This window comes from Vicugna pacos, chromosome 23 (genome assembly GCF_048564905.1).
Source record: "Vicugna pacos chromosome 23, VicPac4, whole genome shotgun sequence".
NCBI lineage: Eukaryota > Metazoa > Chordata > Mammalia > Artiodactyla > Camelidae > Vicugna > Vicugna pacos.
In genome coordinates, this window is record NC_133009.1 from 9,700,100 (window position 1) to 9,715,235 (window position 15,136).

At 49.1% G+C, this 15,136-nt stretch overlaps 1 long non-coding RNA gene across 1 annotated transcript; it reads right to left on the reverse strand.

Annotated features, from left to right (window-relative positions):
- Positions 1-2,904: 2,904 nt before the first annotated feature.
- Positions 2,905-4,072, reverse strand: LOC140688606 (uncharacterized). The gene is made up of 2 exons (XR_012063304.1): positions 3,909-4,072; positions 2,905-3,083 (listed from the first exon to the last, which is right to left on the reverse strand). It is a non-coding gene; the product is annotated as an uncharacterized lncRNA (long non-coding RNA).
- Positions 4,073-15,136: the final 11,064 nt, after the last annotated feature.

Sequence of the window (15,136 nt, forward strand, 5' to 3'; positions counted from 1 at the left end):
CAGGGGTCCACTGTGACCGCCGGCTCAGTGTTCCTGTGCGCCCTGGGCGGGAGCCGGGGGAGAGGGGGCAGCGGCAGGACGGAGGCGATGCTCGAGGCCGCTCTGGCATTTCCCAGGCGGCCCAGAGGTTTTGGGGCTCCAGCCGAGTGGGGTCCAGATGTGTGCAGCTGTGTGGCGCGCGGCTTCCTGCGGTTTCTGGGACGGGGCTGCGCTCAGATGCAGCCCCTGGTTTTCTCTGGGTGAGCCCGGTGAGGAAGCTTTGCCTTGGATGGCCGGCGCCTGGCTGCAGAAGGTTCTGGGAAGTGAAGGGCCTTTGGATAAGAAACTGAAGACTTGGGCTGAGGATGGGGTCTTGGGTCCACCATTTATTTACCAGCTGTCCAACCTTGAGAAATCCACTCCCTCTCTCTGTCTTCTTGACTATAAATAATATAGTTATCTTTGAGTGCTTTTTTTATTTCCAGGTATTTTACACATACTATTTTTATCTTCCCAACGATATGCAGGGTAGGTGTTATCTATGTTCTGCAGATGACATGGGATGGCATCCAGGTAAGATGTCTTGCCAAGGTCACACCACTGGTAAGTGGGGACCTCTGACTTGAGACTGTCTCTAATGCCAGAGGCTGTGCTGCTTCTAAATGTGAATGTTGATGGGATACAGGGAACCTTTTAAATGGAAAACAGTCATAAATACCATTCTCTTCTGACCTGTCCTCAGGCGAGTTCCTCAAGTCCAGACTGGAAGCATGACCATTCCTCCTGCTACCTCCACAGCAACACTTCCTTAGGACAGTGTCAGGGGAAGTGTCAGGGGCTCAGCGTGGGGACTTCTGACAGGCAGCCTTGCCTGCCTCCTGTGCCTGCAGCCAGAACCAGAGGGCGACTTTCCATCCACATCCTCCAAGTCTCTGAGTAGCAGGATGGCTTTATCTGCTGTGGAATTTTTTTCTCCACCACCAGTTGGGCAAAAGGATTTTCTCCTGTGTTTAAAGGAAAGAAAAAGCCCAAGGTGGTCCACAGAGTAGAGCTGGCCTCCCCCAGAGCCCAGTCTCAGGACCCCTGGCAGGCCGGGTGGGTCTCAGTCTTCTCATTTGTGGCCTAGCCTTCACTTTGCAGATAAAATGGATGGGATACTGGGGAGAGCAGAGCCCGGGTGTCAGAGAAATTTGGGTGCGAATCTTTAGGAAAACAAAAAATACTACCGGTCTTGCCTGACACCGCGAGAGTTGTGGTAAGACTCATAATGGATAATGGCCACATCAGGGCTTTTGGCAAGTGTGAAATGCCTCACAAATTCATACAAGGCACTGGATACAATGGGATCATAAAGATGAACACCATCTGGGAAACTTCCAGGCTAGCAGGGGAAATAAAAATGGCTGTACAAACAGTTAAAACATAAGTCAGTGCCTGCGAGTGCTGCACAGACATATCTTCGCGGTACCAGCTTACACTCTTTTGGAATCACACAGAATGCACGTACATCTGGGTGGCCCCTCACATTCCTCCTTCAACTGCAGGAACCTCTCTCCTCGAGTCCAGTTGTCTCCTGTTTCTAATTAATCCCCTTCTTTCCATTAAGGTGGGTCCGCGGTGGGTATTTTTTCCCCTGGGGGAGGTGGCATTAGTTTCCTTTTGCTGCTGTAATAAATTACCACAAATTTAGTGGCTTAAAATAACACAAACTTTTCTCATGGTTCTGAAGGCCAGAAGTCCAAAATTGGTCTCATTGGGCTAAAATCAAGGTTTTAAAATCAAGCATTATGTTCTTTCCGGAGACTCTAATGGAGACTCCATTTCCTCACCTTTTTCTACCTTTTGGAGGCCACCTGAATTCCGTGCCTATGCTCTGGTCCTCCATCTTCAAAGCCATCCGTGTGCTGTTGGGTCTTTCCTGCACTGCCTTCACACCCACCCTCTGCTTCCACCAACATATCTCCTTCCCTGACTCTGACACTTTTACTGCCTACTTGTAAGTGATGCAGGAAAAGTGGGCCGTGCAAGGATGGCTGTGTCCCAGGTCTCCGACGAGCCCCTGGGACGTGCCCCTCCAGCTGAGGGGCAGGAGTGAGCCATAGTAGAGTGAAGGTAGATTTATTCATAGATGGTATTCCATAGACAGGGTGCAGACTGTCTCAGAAAGCCAGAGAGGCCATGGGGCTGGGGGGTTGTTAGTTTTTAAGGTCTTGGTAACTTCATACCTAACAAGCGGGAAGATTATTCCAACTGCCTTGGGGAAGGGGCTGGGATTCCCAGGAACTGGGCCCTCACCCACTTTTTGACCTTTTATGGTCAGCCTCAGAACTGTCATGGCGCCTGTGGGAGTGCCATTTAGCGGCTATTGTATTACAATGAGCGCATATTGAAGCTCAAGGTCGATGGGAGTTGAACCTTCCTTCATCTTGGTGCTAACTGCTGTGTTTAATGAAGTTGTGTTCTTTTAATGGTTTTGCTCTGCCCTCTTCCCTCCTGTCTCATAAGGACCCTTCTGATTACATTGGGCTCATATGGATAATCCAGGATAATCTGGTTAAGATTCTTAACATAATCACACCAGTAAAGTTCCTCTAGCCCTACAAGGTAGCTTATTCACAGGTTCCAGGGACAAGGACCTGAACATCTTTGGAGCCCGGCTACTTGCAGAAGAAAAAGAAAAAAGTATATAGGGCCTCAAACAACAATTTTTTAAAAAAGGGAAATGTAAAATATTCAACTCTCTTCTGCAATGAAGAAGCAACATAACCTTTTTCAATAAATGTAACAAATTTTGAGAAAAATACCTCTCATTTCCTTACTGTATCCATTAAACATCAGGTTCCCTGCTATTAGGGAAGAAGAAATAATGACGAATAACAAGCAGACACCACATAAAAGGAAAGAAGACAGGCTCAGGAGGTTGGCAACTTGTCACATGCGCTTCACTGGGAAGTAGGCTCCAGTCCTTTGAAATGATCAGCTGTTAACAATTGTTCACAGCTCCTCAGCTGCTCTACTCTGCAATCCTCTGGCGCTGAAGACTTCTAAACATTCTTAAAGCATTAATAGAAGCCTTGGCTCCTTTTCTTTTCCACAAGAAATACCTGAAAAGGGGGGAAAAAAAAGTGGTGCTGCTCCAATTGAAGAGAGCTCATGGGGCCCCTTGGGCACTCAGATTTCTCAAAACATGGTTTGAAGTCTGTTTTGTGAGGTCACTTTTCTGAGTGAAATCACAAGGATAACAAGTCAGAAGTGACCCCTTAGAGTACAGGGACAGGGAAAACGCCAGTTGGAAATTACTCCCATGGCTGCAGAAGTAAGGAACGTAACGTTCTTTGAAGAACTGGCTCTCATTCTGAGGCTTGGTTCGCCTACCTTTGCCGTATGGCACAGGCCCTTTCATGTCATAAGTCTGATTTTAGTTACAAGAGTAAAAGGGCCAGTGGGCAATATGGTGAAAGGTACTGGGGCCTAGATGGCTGGCTCTGACCCACTCATTAATACGTCACATGTATATGGAGTCCCTGTCCTGGGTCCAGGACTGGCTTAGATGCTGGTGGGAACTTTCATGGAGTAGGGGGGAAAGGGGACTCCGGGGTGAACAAGCAGGGAGATTCTGCATGCGGTGCCTGGAACACTCTGTTGCATAGGGGTTCTGGGTGAGGAGTGCAGGTAAAACTGGAAAGGTTTCTAGAGAAAATTATGTGTGGACTAAGAACTATAAAATGAGTTAGACTGCAGAGACGGGCAGCCGGAGGCTGAGCTCACGGAGGTGATCAGGCAAAGACAAGAGATGGAGAAGGGAGGGGTATGTGGGGGGACTAAGCAGGGGCAGATGATGCTGTAGGGCCTTATGGCCTTTTTAAGGAGCACCAACTTTCTCCCAAGGTCTAGGGGAGTGATTACAGGGTCCCAAGTAGGGGACTGACATGGTTTGATGTGTTCCTCACTAGCAAACTTCGTGGCCTTGGACAATGTACTTCCCGTTTTCTCATTCACGCCTGGCTGACCCCTGAAGGCGTTTCCAGCTCTGGCCTTGAAACTCTTTAAGCTGTAAGAGCATTCGACCCACAGGCCTGGCCCTGGGGCTCTTCCGCACGCCCCGGGCCTCCAGGACGGAGTGACTTCTGAAAATAAGAGATGGAAGCGCTCTTTGCTCCGAGTGGAGGCCGATGGACGGCGGCGGGGCGGCGGGGCTGCCAGAGGCCGGCCGGGGAGGCGGCAGCGGCGGCCGGCGGTACCCGCCAGGGACTCGCGGCGCGGCGGTGGCGCTGCCTCCCAGCCGGCCGGGAGTTCTCCCCACACCCCCGACGCGAAGGCAGCGCTCTGCCTCTTATCGCGTCTCCGGGGCCTCGGAGGAAGGCCGTCCGGCTCGGAGGGCTGAAATCCGCCCACTGTTTCCTCCCGGGACAGCAGAACCCCCGCTCCCGGCGGGCGGGCGGCCCACGGCAGCCCCCACCTCCGAGGCCGCCGGAAGCGAGGGCGGGGCGCGGGGCCCGCGGCGGCCTCGGGTCTGCGCAGGCGCACGCCGGGCCCACCCCGGGAAGACGGGTGCGGTCGGAGGTTCTGCGGCTCGCGGCTGCCCTCTCGAGGAACTTGGGCGCCATGGCATGGCCCCTTCCATCCAGCGGAGGCCGGCGCTGGCCGGGAGAGGACCGGCAAACCCGAGTCCGGGAGCCCAGCCAAGCGCTGTGTTTTTCCAGGTCCGCGCAGGGCCTGGGGAACCTGCGTTGTTTGTTTGGTGGAAATGGATTACTGGAAAACTAGACGGAAGGTACCTTGCAAATCGGCATGTATTGTATTGTTTGGGAGTCAACAGCCTGTAAAGTAAATGTCAGGTGACAGCAGTGCCGGGAACCGCCGCCCCCTCCTCCTGGCCTTGGCTGCGCCCTGACCTTGAGCAAGGCACCGCTGGCAAAACAGCGCTGCTGCTCAGGGGAGGAGGCGGCGGCAGGGAGGTCAAGGCTTAGAAGTAAGAATAACCCTGCCAACCCGCAAATTCCACCTCCTGGTTCTGTAAACTGGAGGATCCCACCCACCTCTTCGCCCACACCACAAAGACATAATACATACATAATATATATGGACCAGTAACAACTCCAGAGAGGCAGATTTTCTGCAAGGGGTGGGTGAGGACGGAGGGGTCGCTGGGGACTCACTCAGTCATAGCAATGTCTGAAGGGCACCCAACAGCAGAAAGTTTAGCTGGAGAGAGCGAACCCTCACAGAGACTGAGAACTGTGTGCGCTCGTCCACCTAGGGAACCACACTGCATACAGCTCTCTTTAAATTCACCCTTGCTAGCTGGGCATGCAGAGCCCTTCCCTAATCCCTGATTCTGAGTTGTGCTGGATCTTCTGTGGTCCCACCCTGTTCTTGTTTCCTGCAGTCACTTTGGAATGTGTTTTCTCTCCTTGGAGATTTAAAGATTAGTCATAAAAAGCGTCACTGGCCTCTCCCCCTGCTCAATTACACCTGTATTTCTACGGCTACATGCTGGCAAATGGCTTCTTTAGGGCTTCCCCTGTGTTTTCCGCTGTCCCAGCTCCCAACTTTATCTCCTTGGTGGACACCATCCAGTGCCACCGGAGGGGCTTTTAGTGCCTGAATTTTGATGGGAGGAGAGTAACTTCCGGAATGAAAATATGAAGTCACGAAGGTTTTGCCATTCTTGCAGAAGGCAGGCATCCCATTCTTGAGCATTTTCTTTCTCTGGTCTCTGAACATTCATCCTGGCTGCACATGCCTGTGTTTTACTGTATAACCCCATCACGCCTGCTTCTCCATAGGTTATCAGAGCACCTGGTGATGAGGTGTCCTGTAAAGATTTCCTGTGGAGGATGCTGCCAGGGACAGAATATGGGTCACAGCGTGACTCTGGTGACACCGATGTTCTGTGTTCTTCAAGGAGTGTCTAGCCTGGGTGACCTCCCGGGGGATCTAGCACAAAGCCCTCGTCACGCAGAGGAGCAAATTGAGACCCAGAGAGGGGAAGTGACTGGCAAGCTGGCGGCGGAGCTGGAATTAGATCCCAGGTCTCCTGACCCCCAGTTCATTCATTTATTGCACACACTGGTTGAGGACCTACTATGTGTTGGGGATACAGCTGTAAACAAAAGGAAATGCCTGCATAGATCTTATAGCCTTGGGTATGTAAGCATAGAGACTGTGGACAAGCAAAGAAGTTTATCCCCTAATGCCGTGTGGTTAGAAGTGCTCTGTGCCTCTTTTCTGTCTTTGGAGGGAATGGGTTTGAGATTTGGGAGGAGCTCACTCATGCATTCACTTGTTGAGTAAATACTAGTGACGCCTCACTGTGTGCTGGCTGCTCTAGGGAACACACACCTAAGAGCAGGGCCTGCCTTGAAAAGCTTCCCAGTCAACTGGGCAGATGAGATATGCCTCTTAGCATCTTTACCTGCACTTCTGTCATTCTTCTGCTAATTTTAACCTCTCCCACTCTCTTCCCAAAAGGAAGCTTATCCAGTTTTTTTCAGAAGTAGAAAATATATAATGACCCCCACCCCCACCCCACATCCCATCATGGTGGTTCAAGAACCTCAATAACTATATCAGCTCATGGTCGGCCCCTTAATATCCCATCCAGTCTGTGTTCATGCTTAACCCAAGTGTCCTTCACAGATTTTCACAGCTACATCTGGATCCAAACAAGATCCATTGCGGTTGGTGAATGCTTCTTATTTCTTAAAAAGCAGAGAAAATGCTGGTTCTCAAATGGTGCAAACCTCTTCCCCAAAAGCCATCTCAAAGCCAGTCTCTGTTACTGATTTATTGATGGACATGACATGATCCAGTGGCCTTGGGGAGGCAGTGGGCAGCCCAGCCCAGCCTGTAATGAGGAGAGGCAACCCAGCATCCACTCTGCAGTGAATAATAGAACAAAAGGCTGCCGGTGTTGGCAAAATCAAAGCATAAGAGCGACAGTGTCCTGGGTTAAGCAGGTCAGCAGAGGGGGCGGGGCAGGTGGTGGGCTTCTGGATGGGAAGTCTGGGCTGTGGAGACTTCATCATCTGGAGAGGGGATTTCTCCGTTTCACGAGATGCTCTCCTGTGGTCCTTTTCTGTATCTTCCCTGGATGGGGGATCCTTCCCTCCACCCTCCCTCTCCAGCACCCCCATCCCCAAAGCCCAGTGAGATGGAGTGGGGGAGGCAGGAGGTGACGGGAAGAATTCTAGGAGGCAGAAGACAGTGGATCCCTGAGCTTAGGCAGCGCCAAATTCCTTCCCAGGCCTCAGCCTTCCTTAAAATGAAGAGGTTGGAGCGTGGTCTCGAACTTTCTTCTCACTTTCATAAACTGCATTTCGCTGAAAAGAGGCAGAGGGACTCTGTTGCCTCGGCCCCCTGCCCAGTTACTTCTAGACCAGGCGGAGTGGCTGCCGCAGCTTCCTACTGAACCCCCATTTCTCGGGGGGAGGCAGGCAGGAGAACTGGGTAATTTCCTCCCTCACCCCATCTGTTCTCACTTGCCAGTGGAGAAACCAGCAGAAGCCTTAGAGTAATTTGATGGGGGGGGATGAATTATTATTGGTATTTTTATCTTTAAAGGATATTTAAAGATATTAATCTTAGTGTTTGTGGCTGAAAACATTTATGCAGGTCTAGAATAGAAGACCATGATGGTGTGAGGCGGGTGAGGTGCTCCAGGGAGTCTGCAGATGTTTATCTCAGTTGGGAAGAACCCCAGGGTCCCCACCACACTGTGAGAACCACACCCCATCCGCTCCCTGTGTGTGTGTGTGTGTGTGTGTGTGTGTGTGTGTGTGTGTACGCGTACACGCGCACATGCCCTGAGTCTCCCTGAGTCCCGGCCCTTTGTCTTCCCTCTTCCATAAGCTGATGGAGGAGATCAGCGTCTAATTAGAGGAGGAAATCTGCGAGTCAGGAAATAACTCATTTTACGAGTGGAAAGTCACTAAAAACCCTTCCTTTTGTTTGTGAGCGCAGGGGCCTGTGGGCAGGTGAGGAGTCCCAGGACAGAGTGGGGAGAAAGCCAGACTGTTATTACAGACAGAGGCTCCCATGTTTGATATGAACCGAAGACTTGAACGTGGAACCCAATGCATGGGTCCACTCAGCCAGGGCATGTAGGTTTGCATGCACACGCATGCACACACACATGGCTACAATGGCCCTGCACAGACCTGTGTGATGATATGCCTGGCATGTGTGTGCACTGAACACACTAGCACCACAGATTAATTTGCCTGCTCTCCAACTTCATAGACATGGAAATAAAGACTATGTGCTTTTTTATGTATCTCTGATTCCTTTTACTCAGCAGAATGTGTCTGAGATTCATGCAGGTGCCAATAGTTCATTCTTTTCTTTTTCATTGCTGAGTAGTATTCTATTGTATGGAGGGACAACAATTTGCTTATCCATTCAACTGTTGATAGACATTTAGGTTGTTTACAGTCTTGGGCTATTACAAATAAAGTTGCTGTAAACATTTGTATGTAAGCTTTTATGTGAACACGTGTTTTCATTTCTCTTGGGTAGATGCCTAACAGTTGAATGGCTGTTGTATGTTTAACTTTTTAAGAAACTGCAAAACTCTTTTCCAAGGAGGTTGTACTATCTTGCACCCCCATCAGCCATGTGTGAGAGTTCTGGCAGCTCCACATCATCACTGGTGCTTGACATTGTCTTCTTTTTAATATTTTAGTTGTTCTATTGGGTATGAAGTGGTATCCACCATGGCTTTAATTTGTATTTTCTGAACAACTATGGATGTTGGCCATCTTTTACTGTACTTATTGGATGTTTCTATACCTTCTTGAGTGAATTGTCTTTTTGGTTAAAAATATTTTTTTTGGCAGGGGAGGTAATTAGGTTTATTCATTTTTTATTTATTTTTAATGGAGGTGCTAGGGATTGAACCCAGGACCTTGTGCATGCTAGGCACACATTCTACCACTGAACTGTACCTTCCTCACCTCTTTTTCACATTATTGAGTTTTAAAAATCCTTTATAAATTCTGGATATGAGTCTTATGTGAGACGTATAAGTTGTGAATGTTCTCTCCCAGTCTGTGGCTTGTCTTTTCATTTTTAAAGGTAATTATTTTGAATTTCTTTGTCAGTCTGTTTGTGGGTGTCCATTTCTTTAGGGCCGGTTGCTGCAGCTTTATTTTGTTTCTTTGGTGGTGTCATGTTTCCCTGATCCTTCATGGTCCTCATAGCCTTGCATTCGTGTCTGCACATTTGAAGAAGCAGTCACCTCTTCCAGTCTTTACAGATCGCCTTCATTGGGAAAAGCCCTTTACTTGTCAGCTCAGCCAGAGATTCTGGGCAGGCCAGATGGCGAGGACCACAGTTGGTGGAGTGAGCCTGCTCTTGGGGTCCTCGAGTGGGCCTGGTGCCAGGGCAGGACACACAATTAAGGAAGTGAACACCACATTTATGTCATCCTTGTCTGTATCTCAGCAACCATGGTTGTAAGTTCCCTTGGTTTTCTTTTGGTAGAAGATGGGGTCTGAATAAACCAGCTCAAGTTACTGAGCAGAATCTCTCAGACTCTGCAAACTCAAGGAGTCTTGCTTGCTAAGATCTTTATTCTCTCTCTTCCTCCAGTCTGCAGCATCCATGCTTTTTGGCAGTCCTTCCAACTTCATTCTCACATATCCCCAAGACCACACTCATACACACACAAACATGCAGATACCCTCACACCTCCAGACTCCATAACAGGCACTTGAGAACCTTGGACCAGAAATTGATGGAGACAAGGAAGGAGCAGTTGATCTCCCTATCCCTAGGGAGTTTGTGATTATTGGTGGGGACAAAGATCATTAGGAAGAGTGTAGGAGAAACTTTATAAACCAAAAGGAGGTCACCTGTCAGTGTACACAGGAATAATACTAGGGAAGTATTGCTGGAGGGGTGGCCTGTAACAGAAGAGGAGCATCTGGGAACTGGGAGAGTCCCACAAAGTGGTACAACCTGACTCTGGCTGAGACGCAGGAGATCACCCCAGCTCCCAAACCTTCCTTGACAAACGCCTTGACTTTGTGCGATAAAGCTTGAGAAATGGGGAGGAGGTGCTAATTATAGCCTGTGCTAATGAGGTCTTGTATGACAGTAACACAACTCATACTGTCCAGCAAAAAGGGAATATTCTGACCCATGAAAAGTCTAGAGGGTATGTCTGCTTAGGCAAGGCTGGGTTCACGATTTCCGCAGTGTCCTCAGGGCTTTGCCTCTCCCAGGTGCTGTCCTCTTGGGGAGCATGGTGTCCATGGATAGCTGAAGGCTAGCATCGTGCCAGATTAGCAACTCGGGAAGAATAAAGCTGCTTCTTCCGCAACAGCTTTGACAGAGGAGTCCTGTGGAAGGATCTGATTGCCTGGGTTTGGGTCACGTGACCACCTGTGATTCAAGCTCTTTGGCCAAGATCAAGAATTATTCTGATTGGCCAGGACAGGGTCTTGTGCACATCCCTGACGAAGGGCAGCGACAGTCCCATCCAAACCACTAAGGATGAGAGTTCTTTTACTGGAAGAAGTGGGGAGGTGGGTTCTGGACAGGCAACGCGCTAGAAGCCCCCTCCGTCCTCCGGATCCTGACTCCATGCATCACTAGATGCAGCGAACTACTTAACCTAATAATACATCCGTTTCTGAAAGTGGAGTAAATTCTTGGTGTCTGTAGTGCTTTCACATGCATGACATGGAGGCCGACAGTCAAGAACGCACTTTGAGATGTAAGGGGGCACGTATCCCACCCAGCTGTGGCCCATGGCTCAACACCGTTTTTATGGGAAGCCACAGGGACTCCGCTCCCAGAATCTGTTTATCTTGGTAACCAACTAAACTAACAGAAAGCTGTCCTTGGGAAGACAAAAGGCACAGAGATGGCCAGAAAGAGCAGGCAGTAAGGATTCCAGTCCCTCCTCTCCCCTCCCCTGACCTGGGCACCCAGGGAATCACATGCTAGGGCCCCAGAACACAAGACGGTGTCAGGTAGATGGGCTTTGGGGCCACACACCGTGTGGCCTTCCTTCCCCCACCCACTCCCTTCACCTCAGCACGAGCAGCAAATAAGATTACTGAAGCCACGGAAGGCAGCGCTCAGAAATTCAAAGGATAAACGTGCTCTGGGTAATTGAATAGCATTCTGCTGAGAAACGAGCTCTCGGAGTACATAATCAAGACTGTGCTTCACCGGAGGGGCTCTGCCCAGCCTTGCTGTGTGAACGCAGGGGCTCTAGCCCTCCTGGAGGGCTTCCCGGGAGAGGCAGCCCTTGGCTATAGGTGAGAATGAAGGTCTGAGGCACGCAGCGTGGGCAGGGAGCTGTGTGTCCCTGGCAGGGTTCAAGCAGGGGACTGGGCGGGGCGAGGGGTGAATCCTGAGATTGCTGAAGCCCTTATTAGCGCCGAGATTCTGATTCTACTGTGATGATTCTCCAGACCCAACCGTCAGGTATCTATTGAGAGTGTTCTATACCATCAGGACCGCAGGATACAAACACAAAGAAATAATAAAAATGCAAATAGTTCATACAGCACTTAGCATGCACCAAGCACTGTTTTAAAGTGCTTTCCAAATAAAATCTAATTTGATCCTGGCAACAACCATGGGAGGCAAGTGTTACTACTGTCTCGATTTTACCATTGAGGAAACTGAGGCACAGAGTTAAAATGAACTTACCCAAGCTCACATGTTAGTAAAGAGAGCCCGGGATTCAGAGCCAGGCGACAGGAGAAAGAATATAAGATACTTATTGATAACACAGTCTCCACTCAAGTGAATTCACTGTCGTGTTGTGGAGAGCAGGGAGTCTGAATGCTTAAAAAGCAGGGTTGGGGTGGAGGATGAGACCAGGAGTTGAAGGCTATTCAGGTCCTTTTGTCAGTCCCCCTCTAAGGTGGCCTTTCTCCAGCTCCCCTCGGAAGGGGCTAAGGATGGATGCTGACCTCCAGAACCATTACTCACAGATGCACTGGCAGCCCCCCACCCCTGCCAACCCGCCTCCCTCTCTCCTTTTTCCCCCTTTCTCTGGTTATCGTAATTATTTGGGAATTTACAGAATAATCCGTCACCAAGTCCTCCAGAACAAATTGAATGTCAGGTTTATAAAACAACCTAATAAAGCAGATGGCATTACCCACTGGTAAATCTCTTCCCCACTTCCTGCCCACCCCCTCCCCACTTCAGTGTCTCAGAAAGCTGACAGATTATCCATTTATAGGCAGATTAATCCTGAACAGTATAAACATGGGGAGAAAATTACACTTTCTTGTCTCCATAATTGATAAGAAGGACGCATTAATCTGTAAAGCCCAGAGGAAGGGCCCATCTGTCTGCCCAGGCAGACGTGGGGGTGTCTGGGAAGGAAGGAGACCCGTCCATCTCTGTCTGTCTGTCTGCCTTTTCATCAGAAACCGCTTTCCCAGGGGCTGCTCACCCTCTCCCTGGCCCTGGCAGCTGGACACCCGCAACCTTAGCCAATGCCCACTCCCGTCCGCGAGGCAGGAGGGTTCAAGGTCAGACATTTCAGGATTCCAGGCCAGGGGCAGACACCCTGCCACCAGCTTTCGTCTTCTTTCTAGAAATTCCAACAGTGAGGAGAAGTCTGTTGGCCTCTCTCTGTGGTGATTCCTTAGGTTTGCCTCAGATGCCCACTCTTGGCCCTTGAAGGGATTCCAAGAGGCATGTGTTCAGTCAGGTTTCAATTCAATTCCCTCCCTGTTGTTTACTGTTGCTTTAAAACTTTTTGCAAATTTACACACTCCCCCCCCACATTTCCTCCTCTTCCGGCACCTTTCCTGGTAGAGGCAGCTGTGAGGCATTAATTGTCTCCTTGAGGCCTGTCAGAGCTGTCAGGAAATGTCACATCGGCCAGATCCTCTCTCTGTGGCGGGAGAAGGGTGGAGACAGGGACTCGGAGGAGACTCTGTTCCAGAAACAGCTGTCCCCCTCCCCACTCAGAGGCAGACAGGGACATGGACAACAGACACCCCACCCCACCCCATCTGAAGCATTCAGGGCAGGCTCCCCCTGTCACTGTGCCGGGGATTAAGGCTTTAGAAGGGTTTGGAGGGGTCGTGGCATGTGAGGTGGATTTATCCAGAGTGGGAGACAGAGTCCCAGGAAGTCCTGGCGGATCCCTTTCTGACCAGGATGACCCTGTTGGCCAGTAGGATCGCAAAAGAGAGAAGAAGGAGCTAACAATCAGGATGGGGAGGGAGGCAGGCAGAGGAGACAGCCAGAAAAGACCACAGGACCAGGAGAAAGGGAAAATGGAATAGAGATGGAATCAAGAAGGAGTTCAGGGCAAGGGCTCACGATGTCTGCTCTCAGGATGGGCGGGCATCTCTCATGATTCGAGAATCTCTGTTCCCTTGGCCTCTGCTGCCCGGCTCCCCCCGGGCACAGCAAGGGTGCAGGCTCCAGGTAAGCGAGCACGTCCCCAGCTCATCCCCCAGCTTAGTGTGGAGGTGCCAGGTGCCCAGGGTCCGAACGGAGAACAGAAACTTCTCACATGTGTACTGGGCTTCACAAAACACTTCATAGCCCCCTAGACTGCAGACTAGCAGACTAGAGGGGGCTGTGGGAGAGGGACTGGTGGGAGGCTGAGGTGTAGTCACCAGGGCCACTTCTCTTGGCTGGAAACTGGTGGATGCCAAAGGGCTCTCCACAAGCATTCTAAGTCTCTGGAGTCTAAACTCTGCACAAATGACACACACTGCTCCTGGAGCGAGTTTGAAGATGGTTATAACCAGGGTTTCCCAGACTGTGTCCTTGGGAGCATTCACGGGGCTGGGGGTGCCCTTTGGCTTCCACGTAAATAAATTTGGAAGGTTCTGGGCTAACAAAGTTAAACAATGTCATTTCCTCTGCTTTTTTTTTTTTTTTTTTTTGGCTTGCTTTCTCTTCTCTACTCTGGCTGGATTTTTCTCCATCCTTTGGTTTTTTTCTTCTCACCCTCTATATTACAAAGCATTGATTGTGGGTTTGATTCAACCCCAGTGAAATTATAAATACTAACTCATTTCAGTTTCATGCTTTTCTTTTTAAAATAAATGATTAAGTTCTACATACATATATTTTTAAATTGACAATTATACTTTTAAAGGAAAAAAAATTTAGTGACTCTGACCCTAGGGTCCTGAAAGCTTGGAGGTAATATCATTCCATTTTCATTGACTAGTTTCAATAAAAACCACTGCAACATAAATTATAAAGTAATGATATGTAAATTATCTAAAGGAGCCAACAAAGCACTTAATTTTAGCCTCTTAAATGTCATAATTAATGCTGGATGAACATCTAAGGTTTGGAGGGTTAGTTTTAATAGGTACAAGTTTGGGTGATAAAATGAAATTCTTTACTTATTCTGTCTCTAAGAGACTCAAACTGCTTCAACCAATTAACTTGGTACTGTCTAAAGAGGCAGATTTTGTGCCTTTTTGATTGGGAAAACTGTCCTTTCATTCTGGCACTGTATCTTCATAAACTGACAAACCAGGACAGTTCCCCAAGTACTGTCCGAAGATTAGGATTCAATTTTTTTTTTTAAGTTTTCAAAGCCCCATGTTAGAGGTCTTCAGGGGGTGCCGGGAAAGAGGGGAGTGCCACTCACCCTTGAAAAGACAAGACAATATGAGAAAACATGTCCCTCCTAGACATGTCATTAAGAACTTTACTAAGTCAGCTGATATTTTTTAAAGGTGATAAGAAGTGAAAGAGCACTGGAAAACAAAGAGCTGGGTCTGGATGTGTCGTGTCTCACACAGTTTGCTCACACTGTCCTCTGTACCTAGACTGCCTCTCCCACACTCTGTACACCTGCGTAAGTCCATTCCTGGCATCTCCTTCCCTTCACCAGCTTGATAGATTGACTCCTCTTCGGGGCCTTTACTGTATGTGCTCCATACTTCTACAAACACCTTAATTGAATTTTAACTTTATTTCCTGTTGGTGGATTCAAGAGTCAAGAAGCTTAATAAACCCTAGGCAGGATAAACTCAAAGAAAACCACACCCAGACTCATCATAATAAAAATGGTGAAAATGAAAGTAAAGGAAAAACAAAACCTTTGAAAGCATTTAGAGGAAGAAATACACTCTGCACATAAGGGAGGAAAAGTTCTAATGAGCTTTCGTCACTACCAACAATACTGTTAGAAAAAGTT